We start from the raw sequence: 12488 nt of genomic DNA, 5'->3' as shown, positions 1-12488 counted from the left end.
CCTTTACAGAGACTAGGACCAGGGAATCATGCCCCTTCTACCCATTCTCAGGTGCAAAGGGGTCTGGGACTTGGAGATTCACAGGAAAAGCTGGGCATGGGGCACACGTCCCTGGAGAGGCAGCCTCTTCTCAGAATACCTCAACCACTTATTTCTGTCTTACATATTGAGGAATGTCCCTGCACCACCATAGTGACCCAGTCACTCTTCGCTTAAGCTTCCAGCAGCCCCCGGTTCTCACATCCTTTATGTTCTGCTCCCTACTTGGGTTTCCAGGCTCTACTTTGCCTGCCTGGCTCCAAGAGAGCCAACCCTCTTTCCTGTGTCCTAGCTCACAGATCCAATGCTGAGCCATGCTGTTAATACACCTTCAGGTTTTGTTTTTAGCCCCCAGTATGGCCTTCCGACCTGTTCCAATCCTTCCTTCAATGTCACATCGCCTTTTCCTCCTTAAGCTTCCTAAACTCACTCCATACTCTCCCCTTAGAACAGCACCCATTCATTCATTCATTCATTCATTCATTCATTCATTTTAAAAGATTTTTATTCATGAGAGACACAGAAAGAGGCAGAGACACAGGCAGAGGGAGAAGCAGGCCCTCTGTGGGGAGCCCGATGCAGGATTCGATCCCAGGACCCCAGATTTATGCACTAAGCTGAAGGCAGACGCTCAACTACTGAGCCACCCCGTGTCCCTAGAACAGCATTTTAAACCCAGATTTTGTTGAAACACTGATTGCTGGGCCTCATTCCCATAATTTCTACCTCAGTTGGCCTCGTGTAGGGCCAGGAAATTGGCATTGCTTGCAAGTTGCCACATGATGCTGATGCTCCAGCAATGCTCCGTTGAGTACTGTTGTCTTAGAATACTTCTCACGTACTTTCTCCTGTGGACAGAGATAGTCTTAAAACCTCAGTAACTGGTGATGGCTGGCCTGGGGCTAGATGTCAATATAAATTCCCTGAACATATGGGGTTGGTCACTTTAGCTTTAAACGTGAACTTAATCTGCACTTTACTCTCATGTAATTGGAAAATCACTGCCAAAAATTAAGTGTGACTGTAAAGGTTCTTGGTGTTCCCTGAGTTTTGAGATTTCCATCCCATCTCCCTGATCTTTTTATTTGTTTTATTTTATATATTTTAAAAAGATTTTATTTCTTTATTCATGAGAGACACACAGAGAGAGGCAGAGACATAGGTAGAGGGAGAAGCAGGTTCCCTGCGGGGAGCATGATGCGGGACTCAATCCCAGGACCTCAAGATCATGCCCTGAGCCAAAGCCAGATGCTCAAACACTGAGCCACCCAGGCATTGCCCGTCTCCCTGATCTTGCTGTCTGTTTCAGTCTCTGGGACAGCCAGTGTGCCTGGCCTCCTGGCTGTGGGCCCTGGTGGATCAGTCACCAGGAAGCTGGCTGCATTGCAAGGACCTCTGGGATCTGGTGGTGTCTGGGAGTGGCTCTGACCAAAACACCTTGGGAGCATCCCTGCACACTGGTTTTTCTCCTTCCTGGTGTTACGTCTCCTCCAATGTCCTGCCTGCCTGCCAGCCTTTTGGAGCTCGGTCCACCCAGCATGCTGTCCTCACTGGAAACTGACCTTGGCAGAGGTCATCAAGCAGTCCAAAATTATGCAATAGGGAATACAGGAGACTGGCATTCCCCAGGGAGATTGGCCTTTTTCTGAGTGTTCCTACCTCCTTCCTCATTTTGGAGATAGGTGGGATCAAAAACCATCCAGTGCTCCAGAGGTGAACTTGGCAATTGTTGCAATTGTTGCAATTGTTGCAGGCCTTCGCTGAGGCCTGTAGGCAGCATGGGTGCTCAGGACCCAGAGATCCTTCTTGGAAATGAATCTGAGGAGCCACTTCTGAGGAGTCCATTAGTGATCAAGGTTCACTTGTGCCTGGCAGACATGTGTCAGGACTGTCCAAGGGAGATTGGGCACAGATAGTTTTACAGGAATCTATTTGAATCCTTAGGTTCCATACGTCCTTCTTCCTAAAACTGATATGAAGAAAACCCAAAGGGAGGTTCTCCTTCACCATCCTCCCCTTCCTCACCCCCCTTCCACCACTCTTCCATGCTCTGATCTTCCCGTGGTGCATTGCCCCAGAGTTTAAGATGTCTGAGGAGCCAAAGGGGCATTTAAAATATCCTAGCTGGAAAACTGAGTGACTAATGACTGGTCAGGGAATCTTGCATATCACATAGTTTTCCATGTTTTCATTTAGACAGAAATGAAGTAGGACTTATTAATCAACTGATCAACTGATAGATCATTGGGAAAAATGGTGATCTTTCAGTACTTGATTTATGCCATATACCTCTAAGGGAAATTTATAAAATTTGAGTGACCCTGCTATATAACAAAATTTTGCACATGCTTATTGACATATCATCTCTGAAAATGAGAAATAGGAATATAATTGGTGATGAGCGAGGCTTTATTCTGGAAATAATTAATATTCATGATATGAACTAATTTCAAGGAAGTCATCTATAGCATTGAGTGGGATTTTCAATAAATATTTATTTTTTGTTTATAAATACCCAAATTTATAATACATTTATGTTGTTTAATCAATAGCATTTAATAATTGTAATAATCAAAAGAAAACACATTAACACTTAGAGCCTCATGGTCATAAGACATTTCCCCCCTATTTTTATGTTTTTTTAAAGATTTTATTACTTTGTTTGAGAGAGAGAATGAGCTGGAGGAGCAGTGGGAGAGGGAGAAGCAGACTCCCCGTTGAGTAGGGAGCTCACTGCGATGCTCAATCCCAGGACCCTGAGATCATGACCTGAGCCAAAGACAGATGCTTAACTGGCTGAGCCGCGCAGGTGCCCCTATTTATATGTATTTTAAAGGAAGCTTACTGAAGCATGGCACAAACAAAGAGGCTCAAGTAGTGAGTGTCCAGCTCAGTGATTGCACTAAGTGAACATCCTTGTAACTACCACACAGATCAAGAAAAAGAATATTTCTAGCACTCTAGGTGTGGGATGGTTGGGTCACAGGGTTTATATATGTTCACCTTCTTTAGACACTGCCAAAATGTTTTTCAAAATGTACCAATCTGCATCCCCACTAGCAGTGTGTGAGGGTTTCAGTTGCTCCTTATCCTTGTCAACGTTTGAAGTTGGCTGTCTTTTTCATACCTGCCACCCTGGTGAGTAGTAGGATTATGGCTTTAATCTGCATTTCTTTGGTCAATTAACATGAGCACCTTTTCATGTGTCTAATATGTGATTAGTGAGCATTTGTTTTTTTAAAAAAGATTTTATTTATTTATTCATGAGAGGCAGAGAGAGAGAGAGGCAGAGACACAGGCAGAGGGAGAAGCAGGCTCCATGCAGGGAGCCTGAGGTGGGACTCGATCCCCGGTCTCCAGGATCACACCCCGGGCTGAAGGTGGCGCTAAACCGTTGAGCCACCAGGGCTGCCCATTAGTGAGCATTTGAATATACTTTTTTTCAAAGTGCCTGTTACGTCTCTTGCCCCTATTTATAGTGGGTTCTTTTACTGATATGTTGGATTCTGAATTTGAGTCCTCTGTTGGATACATGTGCCACATGTACCTTCTGCCACCCATGGCTTGCTGTTTCGCTCACTTGATGTCCCCCTAATGAAGAAAACTTCTCAATTGTAATGTCTTCCAATTTATCAGTATTTTCCTTTGTCATTAGTGCTGTTGGAGTCTTGGTGAAGAAATTATTGCCTGTGCCAAGGTCATGAAGATATTTTCCTATGTTGTCATTTACAAGTCATATTATTTTACCTTATACATTCATTACTCAAATTTATCTGAAATTCTCTTCTTAAACAAAATGTGGTGTGGATAATTATATAGCCAAAAAATAATGAAATATTGTCACAGGGATATATGACACGTGGACACATGCTACAACATGGATGAACCTCAAAAAACATATGCTATGTGAAAGAAATCAGGCACCAAAAGTCACATGTTGTATGGTACCATTGATATGAAATATTCAGTAGAGGTAAATCCATAGAGATAGAAAATGATTAGCAGTTGCCGGAGGCTGGGGAGGATGGAGTCTCCTTTGGGGTAATGTTTTCAAAGTAGATGTAATGGATGCACAACATAGTGAAGATACTAAATGCTACTTAATTGTATAGTGTTTTTGAGGTCCATCCACGTTGTAGCATCAGTTCCTCATTCCTTTTTATGACTGAATTATATACCACTGAATAGATATACCATATTTTCTTTATTCATTCTTCCACTGAAGGACGTTTGGGTTATTTTCATCTTTTGACTTTGTGAATAGCTCTGTATGAAAATTCATGTACAAGTATTTGTTTGGATGTCTGTTTTTAAAATAGTTGAAAAGACAAATTCTTTCAGGTCTATACTCAGGAGTTAGAATTCCTTGGTCAGTTGGTAATTGCATGTGTAACTTTTTGAGGAACCTCCAAATGTTTTTCCGCAACAGCTGTACCATTTTACATTCCCACCAGAAAGTACAAGGGTTCCAATTTCTCTGCATCCCAGCCAAGTCTTGTTAATTTCCATTTGTTTTTAAGTATAGCCATACAAGTGGGTATGAGGTTTTGTGGTTTTTACTTGCATTTCTCCAGTGACTGACTACTAATGTTGACTATCTTTTCATGTGCTTATTGGCCATATGTGTATATACCTTGAACAAATGTCTATTTGAGCACTTTGCCCATTTTTTAACTGGCTGGTTTGTCTTTTTGTAGTTGAATAGTAATAGTTCTTTATATATTCTGAATACTTGGCTCTTATACATGATTTGCAAATATTTTCTCCCATTCTGGAGAAATGCATCTCTTTCTTGATGCACAAAAGTTTTTACTTTGACTGAAGTCCAAGTTATTTTTTTTCTATACTTGCTTGTACTTTTGGTGTCATATCTAAAAAAAAGCCACTGCCCAATCCAAAGCCATGAAGATTTGTCCTTTGGTTTCCTCAGAATTTTGAAGTTTTAGCTCTTTGAACATTTAGGTCTTTAATCCATTTTTGAATTAGTTTTTGTATATATTGTAAGGTAGGGGATTCAACTTCATGCTTTTTCATATAGTCACCCAGTTGTCTCAGCATCATTTTTTGAAGAGCCTGTTTGGCCTCATTGAATGATCTTGCATCTTTGTCAAAAATCAGTTGAATGTAGATGTACGGGCTTTTCTCTGGACTTAAAATTCGATTCCATTTTTCTGTATATATCCTTATGTCAGTACCACACTGTTTTGATTATAATAAATTTTGAAATCAGAAAGTAGGAGGCCTCCAACATTGTTCCTTTTTCAAGGTTGTTTTGGCTATTCAGTATGTCTTACAATTTCTTTTTATTTTTTTAAAAGATTTTATTTATTTATTCATGAGAGACACAGAGAGAGAGAGAGAGAGAGAGAGAGAGAGAGAGAGAGAGAGAGAGGCAGAGACACAGGCAGAGGGAGAAGCAGGCTCCATGCAGGGAGTCCGACGCAGGACTCAATCCCGGGTCTCCAGGATCACACCCTGGGCTGAAGACAGCGCTAAACCGTTGAGCCACCCAGGCTGCCCATGTCTTACAATTTCAGATCAATTTTAGGGTTGGCTTTTGTGTTTCTGCATAAAAGGCTATTGGAAGTTTGATAGGAATTGTATTGAATTTTGTAGATTGTTTTGTTTAGTATTGTCATTTTATTTATTTTTAAAGGTTTACTTATTTATTTTAAAGAGAGAGAGAGAGAGAGAGAGAGAGAGAGAGTATGTGAGTGGAGGTAGGGGCAGAGGGAGAGGGAGATAGAGAATCCCCAAGCAGACTTCCTGCTAAGTGCGGTGCCTGATGCAGGGCTCCATCCCAGGACCCCGAGATCATGACCTGGGCTGACACCAAGAGTCAGCTGCTTAACCAACTAGGCCACTCAGGAGCTCCTAGTATTGCCATTTTAGCAATAAGTCTTTCAGTTTTTCTAGGTGTATTAAAATTTCTTTCAGTAATGTTTTGTAGTATTTATGTTCAAACTCTTGAGCCTCCTTGGCTAAATTTATTCCAGAGCATTTCATTCTTTTTGCTATTACTATAAATAGAATTATTTTGTTAATTTCCTTTTCAGATTATTCATTGCTTATATATAAGAATACAACTGATTTGGAGTGCCTGGGTGGCTCAGTCACTTAAGCATCTGACTCTTGGTTTCAGCTCAGGTCATGATCTCACGGTTGTGAGATGGAGCCGTATCTCAGGCTCCAAGCTCTGCAGGGAGTCTGCTTGGGATTCTCTCCCTCTGCCCCTCCTCTCACTTGTGCTCTCTCTCTCTCTCTCTCTCTCTCTCTCATAGGATAAAATAAATAAATCTTAAGAGAAGAATACAATTGATTTTTGCATGTTGCTCTTTTATCCTGCAATTTTGATGAATTTATTAGCTTTAGTGTTTTGTGTGTGAATTCTTTAGGATTTTCTATCTATAAGATCATGAAATCTATTAATATAGTTTTACTTTTTCCATTCCAATTTGAGGCTTTTTGGTTTGTTCATTTGTCTGATTGCTCTGGCTAGAATTTCCAATATAATGTTGTCCATTTCATCTGGGTTACCTAATTTGTTGGTGTTCAGTTACACCACTTCCATTTCTGATTTTAGTGATTTGACTTTCCCCCCTTTTTTCTTAGTTACTCTAGCTACATGTCTGTCAACTTTGTTGGTCTTTTCAAAGAACTACCTTTTTGTTTGGTGATTTGCTGTATTATTTTTCTATTCTCTCTTTTCTTTATCTCCACTCTAATGTTTATTATTTTTTTCATTCTACTAGCTTTATATTTAGTTTTTATTTTTATTGGTTTCTTAAAGTGTAATGTCAGGTTATTGATTTATTTCTTCTTTTTTAAATGTATATATTTACAGCTCTCAGTTTCTTTGAGCACTATCTTTGCTAGATCTCATAAATTTTTTATGTTGAGATTTTTATTTCATATATTTCATTTCCTTTCTGGTTTCTTTTTTGACTCCGTATTTTTAAGAGTGTGGTATTTAATTTCCACATATTTATTTTCCAGTTTTCCTTCTGTTTTTGACTTACAGCTCTATTCTGTTGTGGTCAGAGAAGATATTTTGTGTGATTTCAATCATTTAAAATTTATTGAGACTTTTTGGGAGGACTTGTAAATTAAGTTAAATTTAATTTAATTTTTCTAAAATGATGAATATGAGATTTACCTTCTTAAAAATTGTGAAGTGTACAATACATTATTGTTGAATATATGTACAGTGTTGTACAATGGATCTCTAGAACTTACTCATCTTGCTTAACCGAAACTATGCCCATCAATTAGTAATTACCAATTTCCCCCTGCCCCCCAGCCCTGGCCAACCACCATTCCACTCTGATTCTGTAAATTTGACTATTTTAGATACTTCATATAAATGAAATAACATGGTTGTTTTTTTTCTCTGCCTTATTTCATGTAGCAGAATGTCCTCAAGATTCATCCATATTGTCACATTTTGCAGAATTTCCTTTTTAATGTGGCGTTTCTTTAAAAAATATGGAACAATTCACAAATTTGCATGCTGTCCTTGTGTAGGGGTCATGCTCTTCCCTTCCATAAAGAGCCAGTTTTAGTATATGTACTGTTGAAGTGAGCATCCTTCTTTTTTTTTAATGCTGAATACTCCATTACATGTATATACCACACTTGTTAAATTCATCTGTCAATGCACATTTAGGTTGTTTCCATATCCTGGCTACTGTGAATAGTACTTCTGTGTACATGGGAGTGCTAATACCTCTTTGAGACACTGACTTCAGTTATTGTGGATAAATACTCAGAAATAAGATTACTAGATCATATGGTAGTTTTATTTTTAATTTTTTGAGAAACCTCTATACTGTTTCCCATAATGACTGCACTATTTTTCATTCCCACCAACAGTATACAAGGGTTCCAAATTCTTTACATCTTTGGCAACACTTGTTGTCTTCTTTTTTAAATAGCCTTCCTGACAAGTGTGATATGGTATCTCATTGTGGTTTTTATTTACAATTCTCTGATGATTAGTAATTTAGATCATTTTTTCATATATATGTTGTTGCACTTGTATGTCTTTTTTGGAGAAATATTTGTTCAAGTTCTTAGCTCATTTTCTACAAAACACTGATGAATGAAATTAAAAAACCAAACGCATGGAAAGGTACCCTATGTTCATGGATCAGAAGACTTAATATTGTTCAAATATCTATATTTCCCAAAGCAATCTATAGATTCAGTACAATCCTATCAAAATCCCACTGGCTTTTTAAAAATAGAAATAGAAAAAAACAATTCTGAAATTCATATGGAACCATAAAAGACAATGAATAGCCAAGTCAATCTTGAGGAAAAAAAGTACAAAGCTGGAGGCATAATTTTTTCTTATTTCAAAATGTGTCACACAGCTACAGTAACCAAAACTATATGGTACTGGCATAAAAGTAGATATGTAGACCAGTGGGACAGAATAGAGAGCCTGGAAATAAATCCATGTATATATGGTCAACTGATTTTTGACAAGGGTGCTATGAATTCACTAGGGGTAAGTGATAGTCTCTTCAACAAATGGTATTGGCAAAACTGGATATCCACATGTAAAAGAATTAAATTGGACCCTTATCTTATACCTTACACAATAATCAAGTCAAAATGTACTCAAGACTTAAATATATGGCTTAAGATAAAACTCCTAGAAGAAAACATATTGAGAAAGCTCCATAATATTGGTCTTGGCAATGATTTCATAGATAATACACTAAAAGCACAGGCCACAAAAGCCAAAATAGACAAGTGGGACTATATCAAACTAAAAAGTTTCTGCATAGCAAAGGAAACAACAGAGTTAAAAGGAAACCTATAGAATGAGAGAAAAGTGTTTGTGAACCATAATCTGATGAGGGGTTAACATCCAAAATATATAAGGAACTCTTTACAACTCAACATCAAAAAAACCTAATAACTCAAAAAGTGGGCTATAGACTTGTGGCTTAACATATACTCTATCCTGAGAAGAGTCCATGTGAACATGAAAATGTATGTTCTACATTTTGGGGGTGGAATATACATGTATGTTAGGTCAAGTTGATTTATAGTGTTGTTCAAGTCCTCTATTTCATTATTGATCTGTCTGGGTGTTCTATCCATTACTAAAAGAGAGAAGTGAAATTTTTGACAATTGTAAAACTATTTCTCCCTTTGAATTTGTCAAATACTGTTTCATATATTTGGGGACTCTTGTAAAGTGTGCATATGTCTATAATTGTTATACTAATTCTTGATAAATTGACTCTTTTATCAATATGTAATGCCATTCTTTGCCTCTTATAACATGTTTTGATTAAAGTCTATTTTGCCTAATATTAGCATAAGCACTTCAGGTCTCTTGATTATAGTTCATATGGAGTATCTTTTCCATCTTTTCACTTTAAACCTATTTATGTCTTTGGGTCTAAAATGAGTGCCTTGTTGGGGTACCTGGGTGGCTCAGTCAGTTAAGCATCTGCCTTTGGCTTACGTCATGATCCCAGGGTCCTGGGATTGAGCCCCATGTCAGGCTCCTAGCCTGCCTCTCCCTCTGCCCCTCCTCTCCTGCTTGTTCTCTCTCTCTCTCTCTCTCTCTCAAATAAATAATAAATAAAATCTTAAAAAAATAAATATAAAATAAGTGTCTTGTAGACTATGGAAGGATCATGGTTTGTTTTTTAAGCCCATGCTACTAATGCCTTCTTTTTAGTTGGACAGTTTAATACATTTAAATTTAAAGTCAGTACTGAAAAAAATAAAGTCAGTACTGATAAGGAAGGACTTCTGCCATTTTATCATGGTTCTCTATATATCTTATATCATTTTGTTCCTCAGTTCCTCCAATACTGCGTTCTTTGGTTTACATTTTATTTTTTGCAGGTACCATTTTAATTGCTTTTTTATTTCCTTTTCTGTTTTTTAAAGTTATTTTCTGGGAAGCCTGAGTGGCTCAGCGGTTGAGTGTCTATCTTAGGCTCAGGGCATGATCCCGGAGACCCAGGACTGGGTCCTGCATCGGGCTCCCTGCGTGGAGCCTGCTTCTCCCTCTGCCTGTATCTCTGCCTCTCTCTGTGTGTGTCTCTCTCATGAATAAATAAATTAAATCTTTAAAAAATTAAAATAAAGTTATTTTCTAAGGGTTTACCCTGGGACTACAATTAACATTTTAAACTTGAACAATGTAGTTAGATAATTTTTTAAAAAGATTTTATTTATTTATTCATGAGAAACACACAGAGAGAGGTACAGACATACGCAGGGGGAAGAACAGGCTCCCTCAGGGAGCCCAATGTGGGACTCAGTCCCAGGACCCCGGGATCACAACCTGAGCCAAAGGCAGACACTCAACCACTTAGCTACCCAAGTGCCCCACAAAGCATCTTTCTTGATGGCTTCAGCAAAAGCCATTTTATCATTTGGGTTGGGCTACATGCTGGCTAAAGAGTGAGAAGGGTTTAAGATGATAAAGAGGTATTTTGATTGTTCAGGCCTCTGGTCATTCGTTTACTTTTGAGGTTGGAAGAAAGCATATGAGCCCCACCTGTGTCATGTGGGGGTGATAAGGATATTCGTATGGGAAAGATTTGGGTCACCTGAGTGGCTCAGTGGTTGAACATCTGCCTTTGGCTCGGGTCCTGATCCCAAGGTCCCTAGATCGAGTCCTGCATCAAGCTCCCCTCAGGGAGCCTGCTTCTCCCTCTGCCTGTGTCTGCCTCTCTGTGTGTCTGTCATGAATAAATAAATAAAATCTTTTTTTAAAAAAAGAGTTGACCACGGAAGAATGCTTTTGGAGCACAAAGGACATATTTAAAGCAAACTTGGAAGAAAGAAAGTGTTTATAAGACATGATGATTCTTCAACTGAGTTTCAGAGGGTGGTGAAAAGGAGTTTACTAGGTTTTATAAAAGGGAGACATTTAGAAAAAAAGAATAGTTCTTGGATAAGGCTAGATTTTCAAAATAGTATGTTAAGAAGTTTGATATATCTAGAAGTTAGATGCACCTGTGGCTAAGTGGACAAAGATGAGGCTAGAGAAGTGGGCAGAGGCCAGATCAGGAACTATCTTGTTGTGTCCTAAACTAAGTCATTGGAACTTCATACTGAAAGCATTGGAGCTCCTGAAGAATTTTCAAAAAAGAATGTTTTCATAACTTCACCCTGTTCTACTCTGAAAAGCAGTGTACAGAATGGGTTAGAAGGGGCCAGACAGAGGTAAGCAAGTTAAGAGACTCGAGTAGAGACATGCTCTTTGTCCAACATCATGGTCATCAAAATACCAACTCTCTTCCATCCTTTTTTAAAATTATTTTATTTATTTATTCATGAGAGACACACAGAGAGAGAGAGAGAGTCAGAGACATGGGCAGAGGGAGAATCAGGCTCCCTGTGGGAAGCTGGATGCGGGACTCAATCTCAGGGCCCCGGGATCACGTCCTGAGCCAAAGGCGATGCTCAACCACCGAGCCACCCAGGCATCCCTGTGGTCAACTCTTGAACAACACGTTTTATAAGATGTTTGATAGTTTAATGTCTGCCTCCATTTTATTGTGTGTTCTCTCTCTCTGTTTTGTTTTTGTTGTTGTTGTTTGTTTTTTCTTTGTTTTTTGAGAGAGAGAGAGAGCAGGGTAGGGAAAGAGGAGGAGGGAGAAGGAGACTTTATAATTTTTTTCATCTTTTTAAAATAAATTTATTTTTTTATTGGTGTTCAATTTGCCAACATATAGAATAACACCCAGTGCTCATCCCATCAAGTGCCCCCCTCAATGCCCGTCACCCAGTCACCCCCACCCCCGCCCACCTCCCTTTCTACCACCCCTAGTTCGTTTCCCAGAGTTAGGAGAGGAGACTTTTTTTAAAAGCATTTATTTATTTTAGAGAGAGAGTGAGCAAACAGGGGAGGGGAAGAGGGCGAGGGGAAACAGATTTTCTGCTGAGCATGGAGCCTGAGGTGGGGCTCAGATCCCATGACCCTGAGTCATGACCTGACCCCAAACCAAGAGGCTCAACTGACTGAGCCACCCAGTCGCCCTGGAGAGAGAAAATATTTTTTAAAAGATTTAATTTATTTATTCATGAGAGATACAGAGAGAGAGGCAGAGAAACAGGCAGAGAAAAAAGCAGGCCCCATACTGGAAACCCGATGTGGAACTCAATCCCGGGATTCCAGGATCATGCCCTCAGTCAAAGACAGACGCTCACCCACTGAGCTACCCAGGCGTCCCTGGAGAGAGAAAATCTTAAGGAGGTTCTACATGCAGTGTGGAGGCCTGATCTCATGATCCTGAGATTATGACTTGAGCCAAAATTAAAAGTTGGTCACTTAACTGACTGAGACACTCAGGCGTCCCTGTGTGCTCTTTTATAATGAGCAAAGGTGTTCTATTCAGTGTTTTCATCTTCAATAGTTAGCCCAGGACCTGGTACATAGTAGAAAGCCAGAAAATGCTTTAAAGAGC

The 12488-nt window shown here is 39.2% G+C and overlaps 1 protein-coding gene and 1 non-coding gene across 9 annotated transcripts in view; one reads left to right on the top strand and one right to left on the bottom strand.

Annotated features, from left to right (window-relative positions):
• The window catches only part of ZNF75D (zinc finger protein 75D), a 79830-nt gene that overhangs the window by 16288 nt on the left and 51054 nt on the right, over positions 1-12488 (top strand). The gene's annotated exons all lie outside the window — the stretch shown is intronic.
• Positions 7519-7625, bottom strand: LOC121483697. Its single transcript, XR_005985811.1, has one exon. It is a non-coding gene; the product is annotated as a U6 spliceosomal RNA (small nuclear RNA).

Source organism: Vulpes lagopus, chromosome X (genome assembly GCF_018345385.1).
Source record: "Vulpes lagopus strain Blue_001 chromosome X, ASM1834538v1, whole genome shotgun sequence".
Lineage (NCBI taxonomy): Eukaryota > Metazoa > Chordata > Mammalia > Carnivora > Canidae > Vulpes > Vulpes lagopus.
This window is presented reverse-complemented; position numbering and strand designations above follow the sequence as displayed.